This window comes from Capra hircus, chromosome 15 (assembly GCF_001704415.2).
Source record: "Capra hircus breed San Clemente chromosome 15, ASM170441v1, whole genome shotgun sequence".
Taxonomy (NCBI): Eukaryota; Metazoa; Chordata; class Mammalia; order Artiodactyla; family Bovidae; genus Capra; species Capra hircus.
In genome coordinates, this window is record NC_030822.1 from 29,152,309 (window position 1) to 29,179,253 (window position 26,945).

The following is a 26,945-nucleotide window of genomic DNA, read 5'->3' on the forward strand; positions in this document are numbered from 1 at the left end:
AAACTTAGCAACTTAAAGCAACACAAATTTATTATCTCATTACCATATGCTGGAAGTCTGGTATAGCATGGGTGACTCAATTCTCTGCTCAGGGTCCCAGGCTGAACGAGGTATTAGTTAGGTCTGAGGCTCAAGGGCCTCCTTGAAACTCACTGGTTTTGGGCAGAACTGTGTTCACTATGGTTGTAGGACTGAGATCTTTATTACTCTGCTGGCTAACAGCTGGGGATCCCTGTCAGCTCCTATGGTCTACTCCCGATACTTTGCCATGTAGCCACTTATGAACTGAAAGTCTTGTGTTCCCCCCTCCCCAAATTCATACGTTGAAGCCCTAAATCCAAATGTGAATGTATTTGGAAATGGGACCTTTGGAAGTTAAAATTAAAATTAACTGAGTTACCCAACAGGATCAGTGTCTTTATAAGAAGAGACCTCAGAGCAGGCTCTGTGTGCACCTAGAGAGAAAGGGGCCGTCTACAAGCCACGAGGAGTGCTCTTACCAGAAAGCGACCATGTTGGCACCCTAATCTCAGACCTCCAGCCTTCAGATCTGTGATAAAATACATCTGTTGTTTAAGCCAGTCATTCTGTGGTATTTTGGCAGCCTGAGCTAATACATTACATGCCCCTCCCCCACCCCCAAATCACAACACCGATGTTTGCTTTCTTCCAGACCAGACAGAGCGCATCTCTCTCTCTGACTTTATCTTCTTTTTAACACTTAATAAGAACTGGAGAAATTTCATTACCTGAGGATCAAAAAATACCTACACATCAAGCAGCAAGGAAAGCTCTATTTGGTAACTTAATTTTAGAGAAACTGGTGGGGAAAATAAGGATTCTACTTGAGACAGTATGAGTCCAGCTTGCTCAACAAATTAGTTGCACTTATAAAAGAGGAGGCATAAATACAGTAAAACAAATACACAGCACAGCAACATGAGCACAGAGTGGTTCTGAAAGTGGCCCAAGTGGAGAAATTCCTAGACTGGACCACGAGGGATTAGATTGTAGTCCTGATTCTTTCACTGACCACTTAAGTTGCCGTGTGGAATGTAGTTGCAGTGTGGAATATACACACAACAAACAACCCACAGAGAAGAATGGACAAATGATAGTAATGCAAACAGACAATCCATAGAAGAGGAAATGGAAACGGAAACTAAACGTATGAAAAGATGGTCAAATCCACTCTTTGTCAGGGAAATGCACATTTTTAAAAAAAAGAATAAAGTTTTCCAACAGTATGTCTAATAAAAAATAAAATAAAATATTGAAAATACCCAGCCCTTGTTAAAGAGTAAGGAAATGGTACCACATTACTGGTGAAGGTATAATATTGTACTATAATCTGTTTGGAAAATCTTCTGGAGGAATCTATTTAAATTTAAAATGTACCTACCCTTTGGTCCAGAAACCTGTTATAAGACTGAATACCATTGGAGTAAAAATATCAGTACCTAAATATATATATATAAGAATATTTATAAGTACATTGCTTATAGTGGCAAACAAAACAAAACTAGAAATAACCTGAATGTCCAACAGGAAAGAAATAATTGATTACATTTTTATGTACTTATATTACATTATGGAATATAATCTAGCTATTAAAAACATGAATTAAATCTATCTGTATTAACCAGGAGGAATGAGCATGACATATTAAGTAAAAAAGCAAACTGCACAGTAATGTGTATTGCATGTCCCTATTTTTCTTAAGGGAAAAAAGAATCCCCTTTTTTATACTTCGTTATTTGTATCAGCAAAAAGAAAGATGAGCAAAGTTACACAACACAACGTAAATGTTGGGGTGGAAGATGGTATTAAGGGAGTGGTAAAGGCATTAAAAGGAAGAATGGGGGAAATTATTAGTGTGCTTTTTATGTTAATTTTTCCATTGTTTGACTTACCATCAAGTATATGTATTACTTTAGATTTTTTAAAAATATGTTTAAAAATTAAAAGAAAAAAAGAGTAAAAGCATAGGTTTGACAGTTCAAAAAACTCAAATTTGACCTCTCCTTCACTAGCTGGGTAACCATGAATGACTGATTGAAACCTCTCTGAGCCTCTGTCTTCTCATCTGTTAAGGTGGGTATGATACCTAGCTCCTAGAGTTGTGAGGATTAAAAGAGATCATGTATTTAAATACTGAGCACATAGCAGGTATTTTAATAAATAGTAGTTATTATTAGCCCCACTCAAGATAGGGGCGGGGATTGGATTCGCTTATGGATTGGATTGACTTATAGTCATGTATGGATGTGAGAGTTGGACTATAATGAAAGCTGAGCACCGAAGAATTGATGCTTTTGAACTGTGATGTTGGAGAAGACTCTTGAGAGTCCCTTGGACTGCAAGGAGATCCAACCAGTCCATCCTAAAGGAGATCAGTCCTGAGTGTTCATTGGAAGGACTGACATTGAAGCTGAAACTCCAATACTTTAGCCACCTGATACGAAGAGCTGACTCATTTGAAAAGACCCTGATGCTGGGAAAGATTGAGGGCAGGAAGAGAAGGGGACAACAGAGGATGAGATGGTTGGATGGCATCACCAACTCAATGGACATGGGTTTGAGTAAACTCTGGAAGTTGGTGATGGACAGGGAGGCCTGGCGTGCTGCAGTCCATGGGGTCCCAAAGAATCGGACACGACTGAGTGACTGAACTGAACTATATGAAGGACCTAAGCTACTCCATTTTGTTAAAGAAGACTCCATTTTGTAAAAATTCCCAGAAAAGAGTTTTTTGGAAATCCCTTCACCTCACCCCACCACCCTGAGACCAATCAGAACCCATGGCAAGCCCGGGAAATGGAAACCAATCAGAACCCAACAACTAACCCTTCAGAAGGTAACCAGTTAGACGTCTCCCAACCCAGAAACTCCAGTTTTTCAAATTTCTCGCACGAGAATACCCTATATAAGCAATGAAACCCAGAGCTCGGGGCTCCTCCCTACACCCACTGCGTCGATATTGGTGGGAGCCCCAGCTCGAGCTTGGTAATAAAAACTCTCTTGCTTTTGCATCGGATATCGGCTCCCTGGTGGTCATTGGGAGATTTTGAGACTCGGGCATAACATATATAGGAACTCTGAGCAGGTTAATGATTTGGCAGCTTTCAGCAATTTCACCCTTCAGGAAAACAAAATTCACACTAATCATGTTAGTAGAATTTCAATATAGAGACTGTAAGGTATAGTCTGGGCAGAGGCAGAAAAGAGGAAAAGACGACCTCAACGGAGGTAGGTTACCTTTATTCAGGCAAGGAGGGGTGACAGTTGGCCTAACGACCAGGCTGAGCGCAAGAGGGATCAGGGAGGCTTCATATTTAAAGGGAGGTTTGTGGAAACGATCAGGGAAACTTTAGTCAGGTGGGATGTTTTGGTTGAGATGGCATTTAGTTGAGATGGCATTTGTAGTTGAACAGGGAGTGGGAGGTTTTGGGCAGGGGGTGATAAGTCCCAGGTAGATGTAACCGGCCCAGAGCATCAGGGCGGGACTTAAAGTTCAGTTTTGTTTTTGCTGAAGTTAGATGATTCAGCAAGGGCCTTTGAGACCGTTGTTTTCTTTTCTAGGCCCAAGAACTCCTTCAGAGACTTCATTAAATTGGGAGTTGGAAGACTGAAAATAGAGAAAAAGGCAAGAAAAGAGAGGATGACTGGGACTTCCCTGGTGGTCCAGTGGTTAAGAATCTGCCTTCTAATGCAGGGGACACGGGTTCAGTCCCTGGTAGGTGAACTAAAATTCCCCACATACTGTGGAGCTACTGAGACCACTCACCGCAACTACTGAGCCCGTGCTCTGCAACAAGAGAAGTCACCACAATGAGAAGCCCGCGCACCTCAACTAGAAAAAGACTATGTGCAGCAGCAAAGACTCATCACAGCCAAAACAAAGAAGTAAATAAATAAAATAATGACTGCATTAGCAGTTACCTCCCCAGGCGTGGACAAACACAGAGAAGAGTCATCAATCAAGAGGTTTAGACGTGTTCTGGGAGGGCACCTTCCCCAACAACCCTTAGATCTGGAAACTGGCACCAACTGCTGCTTTCAAGGTCAATGACCTTTGCCAAGGAGACACTGACAGGAACAAGAAATAGAAAAGGAACAAATCCCATCTGCCTCCTGCAGTGTTCTAGTCTTCCTCCAGTGCCCCTTGCAGGGAGAGCTTCATAGAGGACCACACTGGCAAAGGAGAAATGGGGTTTGCAGACTCGCTGCCCATCTCAGGGTTTGGAAGGATAGATTGGCAGCTAAGAGATTGCCACAACTTCTTCAAACCAGCTTTCTTTAACTATTGTTCTACAATTAGACAAGAGGAAGGGCAGAAAGGAGGACCAGAGGTGGTAAGCTAATCCTCACCTTTATTTTCCAGGGCAATCCAGCTGTGAGTCAAATTTGCTTACTTCATTCCACAAAACAAAAGCCCTTTGTCGGTCCAATCTAGACTCCTCAGGAAGCTGTTGAGTGAGCACTCATTGTTATTCATCCTTATCTTAAATTAATCAAAAGTGTCTTTACAAGGACTAGAATTCGCTGTCCTAGAAGGGCTCTTATATACAGACACAAATTTTCCTACCTTGTTCAATTTCTTGTAGTGTTTTGGTATCCAGTAATGTTTGTACAATGGGTATGCTCAGTCGCTCCAGCGTGTCTGACTCTTTGGATTGTAACCTGCCAGGCTCCTCTGTTCATGAGATTCTCCAGGCAAGAATACTGGACTGGCTTGCGATGCCCTCCACCTGGGGATCTTCTGGACCCAGAGATTGAACCTGCAGCTCCTGCGTCTTCAGCATCACAGGTGGATTCTTTACTGCTGAGCCACCAGGGAAGCCCACCCAGAGATGTCTGGGCTCCCCTTACAAGCTAGAGTCTTATAAACTGGAGCAGCTGCCTACACCTTCCTCTAGGTCAGATCACCAGCAGGTCACTTCATCTCTTTGGGTCCTCAATTTCCTCTTTTAAATAAGAATTTTAGGCTCCATATTCCTAAAATTCCTCACAATTCCAGCATTGTATAATTTTGCCCATTCTACGAACAAAATGAAACATGGCTCTTCTTTTTTGAAGAATAATAAACTAAAAATGGGTTTTCGAGAATGTTAGATGACTCAGGCGAAGCTTAGCGTTTATTACTGCTATTACATTTACATTAAAACTGCACCTTGACATGAAAGAGTTTGATACTTTCGCTGAATCTAGGTATCAGATATCAATTAGATTTATTAAGGGCCAACATGGGCCAAGTTCTACAATGGAGATCCAGAAGAAAGATAAAATATCACTTTAACTCCCGACGAAACCATGAGTGTAAGAATAATTAACTAATAATGAAACAGAGGGAAGGGGGCTGGGTGCAACCTTTGAAAGAATGACATAAACTGAGGACGCAACATAAACTGGTTAGAACCAAATGGATCCAAGATGGCAGACAGGTGGACTTCCACTAGACTTTGAGCCTCAGTATATGCTCACTGCAGCACATCACCAAGCTGTGACACGTCCACAGGTGCCGTGACAGTTCCAAGACCAACCACCCAACACCAAAAAGTGGGCAGTGGCCCATTTCCTGGAAATCTCTGCCCATCCCCCCAGTAGTTGGAACATTCCTCCCACTCATTAGCCTGTGAAATTACCCAGCCCATAAAAGCTGCCCACACCATGTTTCAGGGCCCTGTCGCCTTCTCAGATGGGCCACACTCTGTCTATGGAGTGTGCTTCTCTCTAAATAAACTGACTTCTTTGTCTCTCATTGCATTCTTTCTGCGATGAGACATCAAAAACCTGAGCTTCGTTAAATTCTGAAACAAGGAGTGTGATCTCAGTTGGAAGACTGTGGGTTTTGGCTGGGTTCAAGTTCCAAGCTCATGGATTCAAGCCCCAATCTGAGGTGCATGGTTTCAATATGATAACAAAGCAAAAGGTCAATACTCGAGTAATATACCAAATTTTGTTCTGGAATGAAATTGGTTTGGTGCATTGAACTGCTTTGTTGGTTGGTGATACAAGAGTAGGGCGGTTTCTCAAAGCAAATAGGCTGTTTTTTTTGAATTTCATTGTTGTTGTCCAGCTGCTAAGTCCAACTCTTTGTGACCGCATGGATTGCAGCATGCTAGGCTCCTCTGTCCTCCATGATCTCTGAGAATTTGCTCAAATCCATGTCCATTGAGTCTGTGATGTTATCTCACCATTTCATCCTCTACCACCCTCTTCTTTTGCCTTCAAACTTTCCCAGCATCAAGGTCTTTTCCAGTGAGTCATCTCTTTGCATCAGGTAGTCAAGGTATTGGAGCTTCAACTTCAGCAACAGTCTTTTCAATAAATATTCAGGGTTGGTTTCCTTCATTATTGGCTGGTTTTATCTCCTTGTACTCCAAGGGAATCTCAAGAGTCTTCTCTAGCACCACGATTTGAAAACATCAATTTTTGTTCAACCTTCTTTATGGTCCAACTCTCACATCCATACATGACTACTGGAAAAACCATAGCTTTGATAATATGGACATTTCTCGGCAAATTGATGTCTCTACTTTTTAATACGCTGTCTAGGTTGGTCGTAGCTTTTCTTCCAAGAAGCAAGCATCTTTTAATTTCACGGCTGTAGTCATCACTTGCAGCGATTTTGGAGCCCAAGAAAATAAAATCTGTCACTGCTTCTACTTTTCCCCTTCCTATTTGCCATGAAGTGATGCTACTGAATGCTGTGATCTTTCACATCTAGCTCATTTATTTAAAAAGAGGGAGAAAAACCCTCTGGCTACTAACAGGGCGAGCAAACTTGATAACTGGCTCAAAAAGACATTAATCATGGTAGAGGCAATAAAGAAAAATTTTAAAATGAAAACTGATCTACAAAATAAAATTTTGTAATATATCAGTTGGGTGATCAGACTGAAAGAGTGGCTTAATCTCCCCGTTCCAATTCTGTACTTGTTCTGCTTTTCTTTACTTATGCCACTGGCCCAGCCTAAAGGCCCTTTTCATGGCTTGTTTGAATATTTCTCATCTTCTGTCATCCTCCAGGATCTACACAGTTTAGCTCAGCTCCTATCTGAAACCTTTCCAGGGTGTAAAACATTGGCTTACAGTCATCTGTCCTCTCTACTAAATGGACAGGGCTGAATTGAACAATATCTGACCGTATCCCATCTCCTATCATCCACAATTAAAATCTCTCACAAGAACATCTGCTTCTGAAGATATCAGGTCCTAATCTTTGAAAACTGTGTTACCTTATGTGGAAACATGGCCTTTGCACAAATATGTAAAGACCTTGTTACAGGAAGATTATCTTGGATTATTAGGGTGGGGCCTAAATGCAATCACACAACACCTTCTTAGAAGGAGAAAGAAGATCTGATGACTCACAGTTGAGGAGGAGGCAATATGACTATGGAGACAGAGACTGGAGTGATGTGGCTGTAGGCAAGCTTTGATAGCCACCAGAAGCTAGAAGAGGCAAGGAATGGAGGGAGGCATGACCCTGCACCGACACCTTGATTTTGGCCCAGTTAAAATGATTTGGGGCTTTTAGACTCCAGAACTATGAATGAATAAATTCTGATATTTTAAAATAATTATATATGTAAATTATATAATTATATATAAATAAAATAATCATTTTATTATAATAAGCCATTAAGTTTGTGGTAGTTTTTCACAGCAGCAATAAGAAATTAATATAACCCCACTGAGATTTAACCATACGAACTAGTAGGGTACTGAACTCTCTGCTGAACCATGGCATTTAGAGCTGGTCCTGCTCACATGAAGACATCAGAATTATGGGACAGAAGAGAACTAATGCTTCTGTAATTCTTGCTGTTGCTGGTTGGGTTCTTCAGAAGCAGATGCTCAGATGGAGTCTAGTGTGCTGGATATTTTTTAGGGTGAACACCTGTGAAGAGAAGGGAGGTTTCTTTTTTATATATATTTATTTGGTTGTACTGGGTCTTCGTTGCAGCGTGTGGAATCTTTAGTTGTGGCATGCAGGCTCTTACTTGTGGCATGTGGGATCTTAGTTCCCTGATCAGGGATCGAACCTGGGCACCCTGCCTTGGGAGTGCAGAATCTTAGCCACTGGACCACGAGGGAAGTCCCAAGAGGAGAGGATTAACATAGACCAGGAGCAGAACTGTAAATGTATTTTGTGCCCTGTTCATGTGAATATGAACTGTTTCTGATATTCTTCTCTGATTGAAATAGAAAAAAAAATCATTTTGCTAGTCAGCAGCTGCATATCAGGTACCTGAGGCCCTGTTAGTCTGTCCCAACAAAGAAATCACAACTTGCTCATTCATAATTGCAACTACTACTTGGTTGAGTTTGCTATGGTGTGCTATCATCCTCTAGGATCTATCTAGCATACTATTTAGTAGCTATAAATGAAGGTACTACTTGGTTAAATTTATGAAGCCTACTGTTATCCTCCAGGATTACATTATTTCTGATGAATTAAATGGAATATGATGTGGACCATCTCCCTTGCATCACTTAGATCTTTAAAACTGTCACTAATCTCCAGCCTCCTGCCTAGGGTATGATATTGTTTCTGATTTTTGACTGGATAGGAGGTAGTTTCAGAGACTTCTATTTGGTCCTTCCTTCTATGACAGCTCTTATCACACAGGCCAAAGACTCAATGTAAGGTTGTATCAGCTACCAAATATGTCAGCTTCAGTCACACACTTGAATAATGGGAAAAATTATCATTGAGTATGGCGGCAAGCCTAGTAGACCCACAGAAAAAAGAACCAGCTATTATTGGGTCTCCATTCTCAGAGAGGAGCCATGACAATGCTTTGGATCTCTGGGTATAAATGTCAACTTGGACCCTATAATCAACTCTCTCCAAAATATTTTGGTGTTCTCCTTTTCACAGTAGGGGTAGGACTGCGAGGAAAATCACTACTGTGTGTACCTGCCAGAATGTTACAGTGTTTTTCCCTTCGGGGACTTAGCCGCTTCTTCATTCAATGCGTCTGGTCTAAGTGGCTCAGGATGGTCAAATTTTAACTGGGGCCAGACCTTTCAATGACTCTTTCAAAGATCTTAAATTGTACCCACCTGGTTTCGAGTCACCTCTATAATCTAGTGGTTAGGTACTGCCACCTGGTTCCTATTATTTTTGTGGTTTAACATGTTCATTTCTGTTCACTGTGCCTAGTTCCGTAACAGCTTCTCCTACCACTAGTCCTAGTGTTCGGAGGAGAGCCACCACTGAATTTTTCAGTCATTGTGGCGCCCCTCTTAGCAGCGCATTCATTTTAGCCTTGGTAAATGGTGTAAAGTTCCTCTGGAGCATAGTTATCTGTGAATCTTCTGGCCTTCCAGAGGCTATCTGCTTCCTGGAACCTTTTCATTCTTTCTTCCACCAACTGCATTGGCACTTGTGACTTAAAAAATTTTTTTTTTAATTTTTGATCCCTGGTCAGCGACTAAGATCCCATGTGGGATCAAACCTGTGCCACCTGCAGTAGAAGCATGGAGTCTTACCCACTGGACCACCAGGAAAGTCCCTACTTGTGACATTTTTACTTTTACTTAGTAAGAGCTATCAATTTTCCTAAGCTTCTAGGAACCATCCTTAGAGGAAGTGTGCTTATCTACTAAATCAAACTCTCCTCTGTCTGGTCTTAGGTTTTGGTTCCCTAGATCAAGCCTCCTCAGAATCCAGACTCATGTACGTGTGGCTCATGCTAATACATGATGGCTAGGCCCTGTAGTTCCTTTGCAGTTCCTTTGGTGAATAATCCTTTTCTTCCTTTAATAGGCTCAGCACATCTCCAGCTGGATTTGCTATGACTTTACCCCCAGTGTAGGCCTAGCGTGAAAGTGTTAGTCGCTCAGTCGCTTCCGACTCTTAGAAATCCCGTGGAATGAAGCCCGCCAGGCTCCTTTGTCCATGGAATTCTCCAGGCAAGAATACTGGAGTGGGTTGCCAAGCCCTCCTCCAGGGGGTCTTCCAGATCCAGAATCAAACCTGGATCCTTTGCATTGCAGCCAGATTCTTGATGATCTGAGCCCCCAGGGACTAAGGCCTAGTAGCTAAGGGTATAGGTGGGGACAGTACCTGAGAAGGCACACTTTTTTCTTAAGGGTCTGAGTTCTCTGCTTTACTTTCAAGTAAGAAGGGTATGCTACCTCTTAAAAGAAGAAGAGGGGTCCTGCTGCATGCTCAGAGGATTTAGAGGAGTCTGGAAGATCAAAATACACCCAGATATCCTGTCCTAAGTGTCAGAGTACCATTAATCTTGATATAACCTGCCTTGGTTAGTCATTTACCTCCTCTGGGACTTGTGTACTCTATTAAGACCCCGCACAGGTCTTCAGCCTTCTCTGCCCTCCTCCTGCAGGAAATGAGAACCTCCTTGTCAGCTTTCACACTTGGCTTTCATTGCTTGTTAGTCACCTGCAGCTTTTTTTTTTCTTTATTTTTTTCTAGAATATGCATGGATTTTTTCCAATAGTCACTCAATCCCGTTATCCTTGTAGTTACTATTTCTCCTGTATTTCTCAAATGCTTATGACATGATACTGAGGACTTCCCCAGTGGTCCAGTGGTTAAGACTTCACCTTCCAACACAGAGCATTCAGGTTCCATCTCCGGTCAGGGAATCAAGATCCCACATGCTGCATGATGAGTGCATAAAGAAAAAAAATGAAGACATCTCACCAGTTAGTCTAGCGCATTCCCCTCCATGGGCATATCACCCTAATTGGTCACCAATAAGAACTGAACCACTGCCTTTCCTGCCCCACCCATTGCCAGTGATGCGATTCTCATTGCCAACGAGGTGGTTAGTGATCCAGTTTTAAAATCTCATCTTACCACCTGCTTTTTTGGACTGCCAGTTTCCACAGGTTAGTCCTCCAGGTGCTGATGGTGATATCTGCAGAAGGAAGGCCTGCAGAAAATTTATTCAGGATCCATATCTGTGGAAAGGAGGGAAAGGAAGAAAAACTGGGCAGAGGGAAAAGCTTAGATGCCATGCAGGTCTGACAAAGCTTCAGCCAACCATGGGATCTCTGGAACATTTCTAATCCATAAGAATTGCCCCAGGGTGGGCCAAAGTGCCCAAAACTTTATACCTCTGTTTCACTCTTTCATTGAGAATCAGGTGCCCCTGCAAGACAAGACCTTGGGTAAAATAAATCTCTAGAAAGCTGAGGCAAAACCTGAGTAAACTGACAGAAGCTGTCTTAGAGCAGCACTCCTAGCATTTGGGGGCAACCAATCCTCCTTGAAGTGAGATCTGGGGCAGCACATCTATAACATTAAATTAGGTTACAGGGCAATTTATTCCCCAGGGCATTGATGAAGAGAGTAGATCAATCAGCCAGCAATTAATGGAACCAAACATCTTGGTGTGATATCAATGAGGAAGACAGCTTAACAGAGAAATCAAGGGAAAAAGACAGAGAGCCCTGATAAAACCACTGTTAACCCAGAGTGGCGCAGCACACATTGAAGGCTGTGTCATCTGAGAAGTGACATCAGAGGCTTCACATTATGGAGGAAACAGACTTCACTAAATTAGTGCAGCCAAACCCTTAAGTGAATGAATAAGCAAACATCAACAAAAGCCTCAGAGAGGAGAGAAGGGAATTAGGATCCAAAGTGGCTGCAATATATTACCTAAAATGTCCAGTTTTCAACAAAAATTACGAGACATACAAAGAAACAAGCAAGTGTGGCCCATACACTGTTTTGTTTTAAAAGCAGGCAACAGAGACTGCCTATGAGGAGATATTGATGTCAGATTGAACAAAGATTCCAAAGCAGCCATTATGTTTCATACATTCAATGGTCAGCATTCAAAGTTCAAAGAACTCAAAGAAACATGTTTAAAGCAAAGGCAGATAAACTGACAATGTCTCATCAAATTGAAAATGTTAACCAAGAGATAGAAATTATTAAAAAGGAACCAAATGGAAATTCTGGAGTTAAGAATTAGAAATAAGTAAAATTAAAAATTCAATAGAGTGGCTCAACAGTAGATTGGAATTGGCAGAAGAATCAGTAAACTTAAAGATAAATTGATAGAGATTATGCAAATTAAAGAACAGAGAGAAAGAAGAATAAGGAAAAATGAACAGACCTTATGAGACGCTATTAAGGACACCAACATATGTGTAAAAGAAATACCAGATAAGAGGAAAGAGAGAAAGAAGCAGAAAAAATATTTGAAGATACCTGGCTGGAAACATCCCAAATTTGATGAAAACCACTGATACACACATCCACACCTACCAAGCACGAGATGTGAGTTCAATCCCTGGGTTGGGAAGATGCCCTGGAAAAGGAAGCGGCAACCCACTTCAGTCTCGTCTGGGAAATCCCATGGACAGAGAAGCCTGGTGGGCTACAGTCCAAGGGTATCACAAAAGAGTTGGACACAACTTAGCAACTAAACAAAAACAACAACACATACAAGTAGTTTAATGAAGTTCAAGTAGGATAAAAACAAAGAGATGCACACTCAATGTATTATAGAAAAAATGCTGAAAGACAAGAAAATTTTGAAAGCAGAAAACACAAGCAACTTGTACAAGAAAGCCCCAGTAAAATTAACAATTGATTCCTTGTAAGAAATAGTGGAAGCCAGAAGACAGTGGGAAGATATATTCAAAGTGCTGAAAGTAAAAAATTGCATCCAGCAAAGCTTTCAAAAATGAAGGTGAAAAAAACACTCCCAGATCAATAAAATCTAAGACAATTTTTTTTTTTTTTGCTAGCAGACCCACTTTGAAGGAAATGCTAAAGGAATTCTTCAGGCTGAAAGCAACTCACCCAAGATGGTAATTCAAATCCACACGAAAAAACAGAGGCTGGTAAGGGTAATTATGTTATCTTTATAATTATAAAAGATGAACAAATACCTTATTTCTTCTCTTTTATTCTATTAACTGATTTTAAAAGCAACTGTATAAAGCAATATGCACACTTTTTGAAAATGACATTAAAAGCTAAAACAACATTAAGAAAAAAAAAACACAACACACAGAATAGAGGCACACAATGCTTCCTTTCCCTCTTGTGAGTCTCCAAGTACTATTCTTAATTATATTTGTTTTTATTTTTCTTCATCTATCTTTAAATGGGTCCTGACTCTGTAAGGGCAGGAAGTGTCATTAGCATAGTTCAGTGAGTACTTCAATAAATAATTGTTGATAGTGAAGATAGTCTAAATCTACCACAGCAGGGAAAGAACATTTTGAATAGGAGAGTAGTTACATGTGGACTCAGGAAAGTTAGCCAACCTCTGTTGTAATCACCTGTGGAATCTAGACAGGAGGTACCCTGGAGCCAGCTCGGATTCCATCAATGTTATCAGATTATTATTTTTTTTAATCCCACAAGCTAAGAAATCTTTCTATCCTGATAACAGTCTGTCTGCTTTAGTTCCTGATAAAATTCTCTGTGAAGTCCAGACAAGAATAATGGCACTGGCCCTAGGCCTCTGGGGGTATTTAACAGCTGGGGCCATGATTTCTTGGTGGTGTCAGCAACTACCCACTTATCTGCAGCAACCAGCACAAGCACAGGACCATGTAGGCAGGCTCATGATGTGAATGAGTGAATAGAACATCAAAGAGAGAGAATTCAAGGCCAGGAACAGAATCTTCAGGAGAAACTTTTATAATAGAAATACTTTAGCCTACACCAGAGGACATCAGAAGATTTAATAATAATCATCTTCAGGTTTTTATAGCCTGGGATCAGTGGTGCTGGTAAATGTGTAACCAGTCTAAGAAAAACAGAAAGCCATTGCTGATTTCAATGGTATAAATCCTCCTGCAATGGCTAATTTCAATCTACTAACATGCACACCATAGCTTTGAGAGCAAGTTCACTTTTCCAGCACCATAAAGTATTTCAACACTGGGGCACACCTGTGCAATCATTTTATTTTTCTTTTCTTAGTTTATATTTCCCCAAACTCTCTCACTACTTTGCACTTTGCATTCCATGATCTCTTTAGCATCTAGCCTTTTCCCAGTGCTCATCTTCCCATGTCCTTTAAGGCTCATTTCAGGAATCACCTCCTTTGAAAGAAGACATGTTTTCAGACTTCCCTGATGGTCCAGTGGCTAAAACTCCATGCTTCTAATGCAAGGATCCTGGGTTCGATCTCTGGTCAGGGAAGTAACTAGATCCCACATCCTGCCACTAAAAGTTTCCGGGTGCTGCAACTAAGACCCAGCTCAGCCAAATAAACAAATGTTAAAAAGAAAAAGAGAAAAAAGCCACGGTTTGACGATCTCAGCTGGATTCGGTGCCTCTCTTTGCATCCCCACAGTCCCCTGCTCTTCCCTGAGTCACTGCACTCATCACATCTCTATTGCTTTGTCTGTTTGCCTCTGTTTCTTGACCCTCCTCCATACCCACCATGTAGTCCTTATGGGAGCTGCCTATTACACTATACCTTCGCTGTCCAGGGGGCAGGTGTACAACCGAAGTTAGATGAATCTGAGTCTGGCCATAGGAGTTTTTGAACTGGAACTACAGAATTAAAACTGTAAATTATGAGATGGGGATTCAAGCCATCAAGGCAGAGGCTAATCTGAGAAAAGAAGTCCTAAATGCAAAATAAACAGAAATGGATGGACAGATATGTGATAAATTAAATACAGCAAATGTTAACCACTGTAAAATTTAAGTGGTAATATATATATGTACAAATTTTTCAACTTTTCTATATATTGAATTTTTAATAACAAACTATTGAAGGAGGGGGTAAGAAATAGACAAGGGTCACAGAGTGAGAGAATTCTGGGGAGATTCCACACTCTGGGTTCAGCCGTCTGAAGGGCGTGCCTGATTTCTTGCTCTGCTCATCATGATTACCTAGGAAATTTTTTCCCCTTTTTGCTATGCTAGATCAAATTGGAATTCTGTCACTTGCAATCAAGAAGGTCCTGACTAAAAGAATGTATAATGTAGTAGAATGCAACTTTTTTCATGCCTACCTTCTCTGTTAAACTTTAAACTCTGAGAGGGGCCTTCCCTCGTGGTCCAGTGGTTAAGAATCTGCCTGACAATACAGAAGACACAAGTTCGAGCTGCGGTTCGGGAAAATTACACATGCTGTGGGGCACTAAGTCCTCATGCTGCAACTACTGAGCCTGTGTGAGCAACTAGTGAAGCCCTGTGCCCTAGAGTCCCCACTCTGCAACAAGAGACGCCACCGCAGCGAGAAGCCCACACACCTCAGTGAAGAGTAGCCTCCACTGCGGCAACTAGAGAAAGCCCAAGAACAGCAATGGAGACCCAGCTCAGGCAAAAACAAATAAATAAACTTTAAAAAATAAAAATTAAACTCTGAGCGGGCAGGGATCCTGCATTATCTATCTATCTATCTATAGTCATTCCATGTTCTCCAAAAACAGGCAATTTAACAGAGTGGTAAAAAGCATGGGTTTAGCAGTCAGACAGGCCTAAATGTATATTACAGCCTAGCTCTGCGATCTTACTGTGGGATTGTATACAGCTACTTAACTTAAATCTTTCTCATACTTGGTTTCCTCATCTGTAAAACGGAGATTATTTGCTGAATAGAGTGTGAGAATGAAATAGGTAATGTATGGAGAGCATTCAGCCAATTGTCTAGCCTGCAAAAAGTGCTTGATAAATGTTAGCAATACTTACTGTTATCAGGTGATTCATATGACCTCACATTCTCTTATTCTCTGTCCTCAGTTTTTTTAATTATTAAATTTTCTCTGTTCTAAATTGCCACTGGTTATAAACCACATTATAGATTTAATAGCAACTCATCATAAAAATAAGGAAATAATAACACATAAAATATATGGTAAGGCAGTATAGTTTGATGGTTTAATATGTGAGTGCTAGAGACAGATTGCTGCTGCTGCTGCTAAGTCGCTTCAGTTGTGTCCGACTCTGTGTGACCCCATAGATGGCAGCCCACCAGGCTCCCGCGTCCCTGGGACTCTCCAGGCAAGAACACTGGAGTGGGTTGCCATTTCCTTCTCCAATGCATGAAAGTGAAAAGTCAAAGTGAAGTCCCTCAGTCATTTCTGATTCTTAGCGACCCCATGGACTGCAGCCTACCAGGCTCCTCCGTCCATGGGATTTTCCAGGCAAGAGTACTGGAGGGGGGTGCCATTGCCTTCTCCGAGAGACAGATTACTTCTATTTTAATGATCTTCGATAAATTACTTAACTTTCCTAGGATCGGTTTCTTCATTCAGAAACTGTAACTGTTCAATAAATGTTAATATTCTTATTAATATACTCATCGATTATAACATAGTGGTTTTTCAAATTTTCAAGACAGAAGAATGGCTAGAGTTCAAAAGGCACTATACCGAGAGGCAAGAACTCCAGATATCTGTCGATTTTCTTACTTGTGTCTTTCAGCTGAGTAACGACCAGCACACTGAATCATTACTACCAGGGAAACAACCAAGACCAGGGAAGGAACCACCATAACAGACTAGAGGTGACAATGCCCAGTACTGCCCAACAATAGTGTCTCTTCCCACCAGCCAGACTGCTGCTGCTGCTAAGTCGCTTCAGTCGTGTCCGACTCTGTGCGACCCCATAGATGGCAGCCCATCAGGCTCCCCTGTTCCTGGGATTCTCCAGGCAAGAACACTGGAGTGGGTTGCCATTTCCTTCTTCAATGCATGAAAGTGAAAAGTGAAAGTGAAGTCACTGAGTCATGTCCAACTCTCAGCGACCCCATGGACTGCAGCCCACCAGGCTCCTCCATCCATGGGATTTTCCAGGCAAGAGTACTGGAGTGGGGTGCCATTGCCTTCTCCCCAGCCAGACTAGGAAAACATATTTAATGTGACATTGGGTGGAGCAATCAGGAAGGTCTTGGCTCAGTAGTGCCATAAGGAGGCAGGAAAATGTCACTTTCAATGAGAAGAATATCAACCCATTGAAATGGACCCAGAACTGACTCAGATGTCTGAATTAATAGAGCAGAACATTAAAACAGTTGTTATAACTGTATTCCATATGTTCAGAAAGTAAAGGCATGGAAGACATAAAAAGACACAAATATAACCTTTAGAGGTAAAAACCTCAAATGTCACTGATGATAAATACACTGGATGGAATTAACAATAGATTCAATATAGCAGAAGAAAACATTAGTGAACTTAAAGGCGTGGAAATATTAACTATACAAATGAAATAGAGATAAAAGTGAGTTAAGAATAGTAAAAAGAACATGAGTTAGCTGTGGGACAACTTCGGTCTAACATACATGTAATTGGAGTCCCCAAAGAACAGAACAACGAGGAAGACAGGAAAAAATATTTGAAAAAATAACTGCTGAATTTTCTTCAGATTTGGAACACAATACTCAGTGAATGTCAAGCTGAAGAGACATGCAGAAAACAAGGCACATCGCAGTTTAATTGTTCACAATCAGTGATAAAGAGAAAATACTGAAAGCAGCTAGAGGAAAAGGCAAGTTACATTCAAAAGAGTAAAGATAAGGGTTACAACAGTTTTCTTATTGGAAACAATTCAAGTGAGACTATAGTGCAGTAAGATCTTCAAAGTACTGAAAAAAAAATGTGAACATAGCATTCCATATCCAGTGAGAACACCATTTAGAAAAAATCAAAATAAAGAAGTTTTCAGACATAGGAAAACTGCAAGAATTCATCACCAGGTGACAAACACTGAAAGAAATGCGAAAGGAGTTTTTTTAGCAGGAAGGAAATACCTGATGAAAACATGAATCTCACACAAAGGAATGAAAAGCACAAGAAAGGGTATCTGCATGGGAAAATATATGAGTTATCATTATTTGTATCTCTTTAAAAGAAAATAGGGACCTCCCTGGTGGTCTAGTGGCTAAGACTCTGCACTCCCAATGCAGGGGGTCCAGGTTCCATCCCTGGTCAGGGAACTAGACCCACATGCCTCAACTAAAGATCCTCCATGCCACAGCTAAGACCCAGGGCAACCAAATAAATAAATAGAATAAAAATAAATATTAAAGAAACTTAACCATTTAACAAAAAGAACAAAGTAATGTAGAGTTTATAACATATGTAAAAATAAAATGCATGAGAACAATTGCACAAAGGGCAGGAGAAACGAAATGAAAATACACTATTTTACAATTCCTATATTGTACTAGAAAAACCTTGGTGTGTCTTCTGTGTCGGAGAAAACCTAGTTCTTCCTTGCAGTGTTTCTCTTCTGTGTGTTTCCTTGACTATTCACACAGACCACTTCTGGTCACTAAATGTGCAGAGGCTTTCCACCACATCAACAAGCAATTCTCAAACACCAAGAGAGTCCCACAGGACTGCTCCTTGCCCCTCACACACACTTCAGATGCCAATCAAAAATCCAGATCATCACCTGGGCTTCTGACCAGCTGGCTATAAATCAGAGGGTTCCTTGAGAAGGTTCAGTTAATTTGCTAGAGCTGCTCACAGAACTCAGGGAAACACTGACTTACATTGAACATTTTATTGAAGCAGATGGTAAAGGAAACAGGAGAACACCAAGATGGAGACAATGCACAGGGTGAGGCAGATGGGAAGGGGCACGGAGGTCTATGCCCTCTCTGGGTGCACCATTCTCCCAGAACATACCTGGAAGTTCTCTGGACCCCACACTTGTGAGTTTGTGAAGGCTTCATCACAAAGGCATGATTGATCATCAACTCTGTTTTCAGCCCTTTCCTCTTTTCAAGAGGATGGAGCTGAAAATTCCAAGCTTCCAATTATGGCTTGGTCTTTCTGGCGACCAGCCCTCATCCAGGAGTCCAACCAGAGTCACCTCATTGGAACAAAAGGCACTCCCATCACCCAGGAAATTACAGGAGTTTCACAAACTCTGTGTCAGGAAAGGTGGTCAAAGACCAAAATTAGAACAAGAGATGACCCTAGTGTTCTTATCACTTAGGAAGTTACAAAGATTCTAGGAGTTCTGTATCAGGAACTAGGGGCAGAGACCAACATATAGCTTCTATTATCTCACACAGACTATATGTGAAATGGTAAAATATTGACTGTAAAAAATCTAAAGATTTATAGTCTAAACACTAAAGCAATCATTAAGATACAAAACAGTTAAAGCCTATTAGCTAACAAAGGAGATAAAACGGAATTATTTTTTAAAATGTAATTAGACCAAAAGAAGGCAGAAGAAGAGCAAAGAAGATGTGCAAAAGGAAAAGAATACAGATAGATACTCTACTTGCTGTGCTGTGCGGTGCTTAGTCGCTCAGTCGTGTTCAACTCTATGCAACCCTATGGACTGTAGCCTGCCAGGCTCCTCTGTCCATGGGGATTCTCCAGGCAAGCATACTGGAGTGGGTTGCCATGCGCTCCTCCAGGGGATCTTTCCAACCCAAGGCTCAAACCCAGGTCTCTCGCATTGCAGGCTAATTCTTTGTTGTCTGAGCCACCAGGGAAGCCCAAGAATACTGGAATGGGTAGCCTATCCCTTCTCCAGGGGATCTTCCTGACCCAGGAATTGAACCAGGGTCTCCTGAATTTCAGGTGGAGTCTTTACTAGTTGAGCTACCAGGGAAGCCCAGATACTCTATACAGATAAGTAAGTAGAATACTTGGAGCAAAGACTAATATAAGTACCAAAGAGGATCATTTCATAATGATAAAGGCATTAGTTCATCTAGAGCAGTAGTCCCCAGCCTTTTTGGTGCCAGGGACTGGTTTTGTGGAAGACAACTTTTCCATGGTCAGAGGAGGCGGAGGGGAGGGGATGGTTTCAGGATGATTCAAGCACATTACATTTATTGTACACTTTATTTCTATTATTATTACATCAACTCCATCTCAGATCATCAGGCATTAGATACATTGGGCACCCCTGATCTAGAGGACATAACAATCCTAAACTTAATTAAGGCAACATAATAAAAAAGTTTTAAAATATGAAACAAAAACTGATATGCCTGTAAAAACAAATCCACAATTGTAATTAGATTTCACTTTCCCTCTCTAAATAACTGAAAAAGAGAATAGGCAGAAGAGGATCAAAGAATATAGATTTAAACAATAATATTAAATACTTAATTGATATGTATAGTATACTCCATCCCAAATAACAGAATATCCATTCAGTTCAAGTTCATATGGAACATTTCCTAGGACTGATTGCGTTTGGGATTGTCAAACAAGTCTCAATAAACTTAAAACTATACTGAGATCACACAAAGCATGCTGTCTGAATGCAGTACAATTAAACTGCAAGTCAATAATAGAAAGATCTCTGGAAAAATCTCCCAAGTATTTGAAAACCAAATAATATGCTTCTATATAACACATGGATCAAAAGAGATGTCAAAAGAGAAATTAGAAATTATTTTGAACTGAAAGGAAATGAAAATACAAAATATCAAGATTTGCAGGGTAGCAGTAAAGCACTAAAGCAGTACTTAGGGAGAACTGTACAGCATTGGGTACATATATTTAATATACATAATGTATGTAATATATATATTATGTGTGTGTATATATATATACATAAGAAAAAGAGAGGTCTCAAAAGAATTATGTCCTTTTCCATCTAAAACCAAGAAAAGGAAAGGCAAATTAAACCCAAAGGAAGTGAAAAAAATTAAAAGCAGAAATCAATGACATCAAAAAGAGAGAAACAGAGGTGAACAAAATCAAAAGAAAGTTCTTTGAGATCAATAAAATCAATAAACCTCTAGATACACCGATGAGGAAAAAGAAAGATGACAAAATTATCAAGAACGAGACCTGTGACATCCTTACAGATTCGACAGTTATTGAAAGGACAGTAAAAGAATATTATGAATAACTTTGTATCAATATATTTGACAGCTTGAATGAAGCGGACAATTTCCTTGAAGGCACAAACTGCCGAGGTTCAGTCAGGAATAAATAGACATTGAAAATGCAAACTAATCTATAGTTTCAGAGAGCAGACTAAGAATTGCCCAGGAAAGCATAAAGGTGTCAGAGGAAGGGATTGCCATGTGGCATGAGGAAATTTGGGGAGGTGATGGAAATGTTCATTATGATGATGATCTCAAAACACATATGTCATACGTCAAACTTATCAAATTATAAACTTAAAGTATGTGTAGTTTCCATGAGTGGGTGCTAAGTTTCTTCAGTTTTGCTAGACTCTATGCGACCCTATGGACCGTAGCCCACAAGGCTCCTCTGTCCATGGGATTCTCCAGGCAAGAATACTGGAGTGGGTTGCTGTGCCCTCCTCCAGAGGATCTTCCCCACCCAGAGATGGAATCTGCCTCTCTTACATCTCCTGCATTGGCAGGCAAGTTCTTTACCACTAATACCACTTGGGAAGCCCAGTGTAGTTTATCGTTTGTCAATTACATCTTGATAAAATGTTAAAGAATAAAAAATGAAATGAATCAATTCTTCATGCCATATACTGTGGAAGATCCCTCTTTCACATCTCCAAGGGTTTGGGAAGGTGTCTTACCTTCTTCTCCATCAGTCCCGGTTGCACTGGGCTGTTTTAGCAGCTCTACTGTGTCCTGCTTCTGACCATTGCCTTTGGTCCTTGCTGTTCTATACCTGATGCCCTTTGCCCCATGCTGGACACCAACACCCACCTTCCTGTCCTTTTTTCTCCCAAGATGGTATTAACACATGGCTATTACTAAAGAATTACGGGTGATGGGGAGCAATTACATCACAGACAAGAAAGAAATTGAATGTCAAATATCACTTCCCCAAATGTTTATTTGGAGTACGAAATGGCAACCTACTGCAGTATTCTTGCCTGGAAAATTTCATGGACAGAGGAGCCTGGTGGTTTACAGTCCATGGGGTGGCAAAGAGTTGGACATGACTGAGTGACTGAGCACAAAGGTTTAATAGCCATCTGTATCAGAAGATTCTTTTCCACTGGCTACATCTCTCTGTAGGCTCTTTTTCTCTCTTTAAATTTCATATATTTCCCCTCTCCCTATTCTTCTTTGGTGTTTTAGCAGGGAGGCAAGTGTGATCTTAACTCCCTGACCATGGAGAAAGACTCACCTTTTATATCCCCAAAGGCTGTTGTGGTATTTTTCTAGACATATACAATCTTTTCTCTACTAATGAATATGGCATTCATTCCCTGGAAGGCAAATAAGACTATGCTAAGTTTTGTTTTCAGTATTCATTTTTTCCCCTTCTTGCAATGATTCACGAAGATATACTACAATAAATGTTATTGCAGCAAATGCCAAAAAACTTAACCTGGCCACAGGCCTTATGCTGATACTCCAACAAAACAACTTCAGAAATCATAGAATGTTGAAGCCAGGTAGGACTTCCCCAAGCACTCATTTCCCTCACCCATACCCCTACCCTCATTACACAAAATGTGAGAGTTTAAATGATTTGCCCAGATTAGATACTGTAGTCAAGGTCAGGAACTGGAGCCCAAGTCTCCTAGCTCTATTCAATTCCATTCAGTATAACAAACACCAAGTGAGCCCCTGGGAACACAGCCAAGGGAAAGGAGTGGTGAAGGTTTTCTGGGAAGGGGCTCTGGGTCTAGGTGACTTCACTGGGTCAGGGCTCGGAGCCAGAGAATGTTTGATTGTTCCCAGACTCTGGATAATCTGTCCCCATCTCCCACCCTCAATGGGTGTGTCCTGGGTAAACTGACCCTGTATAGTACAAAACTAGATTAAATTTCTACAATTCATGAGGCCAAGCTGAAGGTATGAGCACACAGGAGGAGAATTTAACTCCAGTAAGAATTTTTCAACCAGCAGGCAGGATTAACACAGGTGGGGTTGGCAGGGTGTGCGTATTTGGGGCAATGGTCATAAACTAAGGCAATCTGCATGTCTGAGAGTTAAATATGAACTCCAGTTCTGCTGTTTGAGCAAATTCCCTTCATCTCTGTGAGCCTGTTTCTTGACCTATAAGATTGAGATAAACTATGTCTATGCAAGGACTTCCCTGGTGGTCCAGTGGCTAAAGCTCCATGTTCCCAATGCAGAGTGCCTGGGTTCAATCTCTGGTCAGACAACTAGATCCTACATGTTGCAACTAAATTTCCCATATCTTGCAATGAAGATCGAAGATCCTAGAAGCCACAGCTAAGACCCAGGGCAGCCAAAAAAAACAAAAAAAATCTCCATGTAGACTGGTTGGCAAGATTAGATGAGATAAAGTAGGAAATGTTTTTAGTATTAATGGTAGCTATTAGAATAACTGTTACTGTATTCCAAGCACCTGCTCAATTAATCCTCACAACAGCCCTGAGGGGTAAGGTTTTATTAGCCTGACCTGAAGCTTGGAGAACTTAAAGACTTTACCCAAATTACTCAGTAGTCACCACCAAGGTATCAACCCCAGAAGCATGGCTGCAGCGGAAGGTATACGTATTGAGGGCAGCAGAAAACGATAAAGGCAATGTCAGATGTGCCTAACCCTGGAAGATGCAGTTGCCTCCTAGAGGCCCTGCGCACCTTTTCTTGGAACTATACGATAATAGGTTGTTGGTTCATCTTCTTGGAGGTCATTCTGACCTTAGGTGGATGAGAATGTACACTAAGGAGCTAACAGAATGTTTCTCAAATTCAAGTAATGAATAGGTGGGCCTCTGTTTAAAATTCTCACAGACTCATCCCAAAGTTGACTTAAGTTATTTTAATTTTAATACCACTTACATATTTATAAGCACAACACAGTCTATATGCCTATGCTTATGGCTCTTCTACAACTCTAAACAAAAATATGTAGAAAATAAAACTATAAAACCTACAAAATTCAAATATACACTTCAATTTAATGTGACTGAAGATGTTGTTTGGCTAAAATTAAACTGCTGTTTGAAACCTGACTGGGGCACAGTTCTTTTGAGCCTGGCACCCATGATACTGTATTACTATGTCATCTACCACCATGCTTCCCTGGTCAAACTCCTGGAAAATCTTCATCTTGACAGCACACCAAGACCGCATGTGACTTTCACTTTGCACAGAAACATCATTTACAGTAAGTCCACCTCCCTATTTTCCTGGCCAGGCTACAATTCACGTAGCATGACTGGGTACTAGAGTGACCACAAATATAAAGTGAATGCCAAAATGGCAAGGCAGGTGGGGGTCTTTCAGCCAATTCAGAACACATTTATATTAACTTGTCTGGATCATTGCCAAAATAAAATACGACATTGAGAAGATCTCAGAGACACATCTCAGGCTCCTAAGAATACATCTATTGGGCTCAAGGGGGTCCACAGACTCAGATTTGAGACTCTCTGACCTAATCATTTCCAAAACTCTGGGATGTCTTTTCCTGAAGAACTATAATGCAGAACACTCGGCTCCTGTGATGGGTCATACACTTCTGCATTTGCTATTCTGCTGTTTCCCCCTTTATCTGCCTGGTGACCTTCTACTTGTCCCTCAAGTGGATTCTTCATCTGGAAGCCCTACCTGGCCTCTGCAAGCTATGTGAGACTTGCCCACTCTGCATCTCTACCGCACTGCCTATACTCAGTCCCCAGGCTCATAGCCCCTGCTGGTATGATGGTTTATTTACCCTTTTGCCTTGCAGCCACATCATCCTTTCTGTCCCTTAGACTGCAAGCTCAGAGCAGTCTGATCCATTTCTGGTCCATATTTCCCTGCACAGGGAACTAGATCCTACATGCTACAACTAAAAATCCCAGCACAATCAAATAAATTTAAAAAATAAAAAATTTTTTAAAGTATATCCTAGACTCATAGAATATTAAAGATAGAAGCTAAAGTACAGAAAGGGGAAATGACTTGCCCAGGTAGCCAGCTAGGATGTGAAAGCATCAGGCCAGAAACCATGTGCTCTGATTCCTATTTCAGTGTTTCTGAGGACATTATTTATTTCCCATTTTTTCATTCACTTATTTTTGGTTTGGGCTGCCCTGGGGAAAAACTGTGATTCCTTGTGACCTCACCTTCCTGTGACAGTGTTTTGGGAACAAATTGGATTCTCACGGTTCTCCCAATGGTGGCAAGGTGCCCATGTCAGGCAAGGTATTTTTCATAATGAAAAAGAAACAAAGATAGCGTCAGACCTCATTTGTAATTTCCCCATAGCAGCCAGAATCTAGAAATCTCTTTGTTCCTTTCTCAGCTTATTATGCTGCCCTTGTCCTTGGTAAAGTGGAGCAAGAAGGTGGATTTGGAGACTTAAAAAAAAAAAAAATCTGTACTCTTTTGTTCATGTATGTATTTACTTAGAAAAGCATTTATTTTTGCCACACAGGCCAGTATGGACATCCTGAGATTCCCACCCAGCTTTCCTCCTTAATTTAGCTATCTCACTTCTCTCCCATGGCCACAAACACTAGTGTCATCCCTGACCTCCGGACATCCTCTTCCTTCCAGGCAGGGAGGCAGCCCGCCTCCTTATGCCCTCCCAACGAGCCATCCTGGCTTTGACCCCACAACTACCAGATCCTCGTTCAATATTTAATCACTTCCTCCCCTGACACCGGTTTTGCACTCCTTCATCCTGCCTCTTGGCCAAGGCCCGGAACCCAGGTGCAGAGAAATCCATAAGCAGAGAAGAAAGAAACTCAGACACACAGGTCATCTACTAGGTACGAGGGACCTGCTTTGTGTGTGTGTCTGACTTCTTTTACTCAGGATATCATTTGTTTATTTTTATTATAGATATAATATAAAATGTACCATTTTAACCATTTTTTAAAAGTATACAGTTCAGTGGCATTATTGCATTTACATGGTGGCACAACCATCACCATGATCCATTTCCAAAACATTTCCATCATCCCAAACTAAACCTCTGTACCCACTAATAATAATTACCAGGGCCCCTGCTCCCAGCCTCTGGTAACCACCGAATGCTTTTGTATAAACTATTTCATTCAGTCCTCACATCCACCTTATGAGGTAGGTATTGATATCTCCATTCCTAACATCTGAGAAACCTGAGGCTCAAAGAGATTAGGTAACTTACCCCAAGGTCATTCAGCTCCTGAGAGTCCAGGCTGAGAGTCAATTTCAGATGACCAGGCTCTTCCATTCTTTTCATTTGTGGGCTCCTTCTCAGTCTGTGGGACTTCCCTGGTGGCTCAGACAGTAAGGCATCTGCCTACAATGCAGGAGACCTGGGTTCGATCCCTGGGTTGAAAAGATCCCCTGGAGAAGGAAATGGCAACTCCAGTACTCTCACCTGGAAAATCCCATGGGCGGAAGAGCCTGGTAGGCTGCAGTCCATGGGGTCGCGAAGAGTCAGACACGACTGAGCGACTTCACTCAGACTGTGAGAGAGTGAGGTGTGAGGAAAAAGTGGTCTTTGCCTTTAAACAGCCTGTTCTTTAAAGAAGAGCAAGTTCTGTTTGTCTAAATGTGTGGTTCAACAATGTGCAGAGGTTTCACAGTGAGAGTACGGCTGTGGTGCCAACAACTGGGACTCTGTGTTACCATCCATTCCTTCAATATTTACTAGAAGATTTCATCACATCTCCTGAGCCCAGAGAGCCACCAGACCCCACCCTGACCTGGAGGAGCTGACTTCCTGGTACAGAAGACAGGGATCTAAACAGAAGTATAAAAGGCAGTGTGCTCTCCTCTACCTGGAGGGCCATGGAGGGTAGACAAGGAGCAGAAGGCCTCCAGAGGAGGAGACATGTCAGCTGAGCCCTGAGGGATGAGGGGGAGGAGGGTGGCCAGTGGAGAAGACGAGCTAGAGTATTCCAAGCAGGGGTCCAGGAACAGAATGTCCTAGAACACAGAGGGATCAGGAAACAGCACGGTGGCAGGGGTCCTGGCTGGGAGGTGGACCTGGGAAGACAGGTGAGAGCTGGATGATAAACACAAGGGAGTTTGGACTCAAGTCTGTTGGCAACAGAGAGCCAACAATTCCCATCTCCAGCCCAGAACTCTGTTCTCAACTTCTATCCATTTGCATAATATTGTGCTGATATTTCCACTTGGACATCTTTTTTTTTG

The 26,945-nt window shown here is 41.4% G+C and overlaps 1 long non-coding RNA gene and 1 other non-coding gene across 2 annotated transcripts; one reads left to right on the forward strand and one right to left on the reverse strand.

Annotated features, from left to right (window-relative positions):
• LOC108637662 lies at window positions 7,653-26,100 on the reverse strand. The gene is made up of 3 exons (XR_001919217.1): window positions 25,951-26,100; window positions 10,841-10,944; window positions 7,653-7,906 (listed from the first exon to the last, which is right to left on the reverse strand). It is a non-coding gene; the product is annotated as an uncharacterized LOC108637662 (long non-coding RNA).
• On the forward strand, window positions 17,837-17,909 carry TRNAG-CCC. Its single transcript has one exon. It is a non-coding gene; the product is annotated as a tRNA-Gly (tRNA).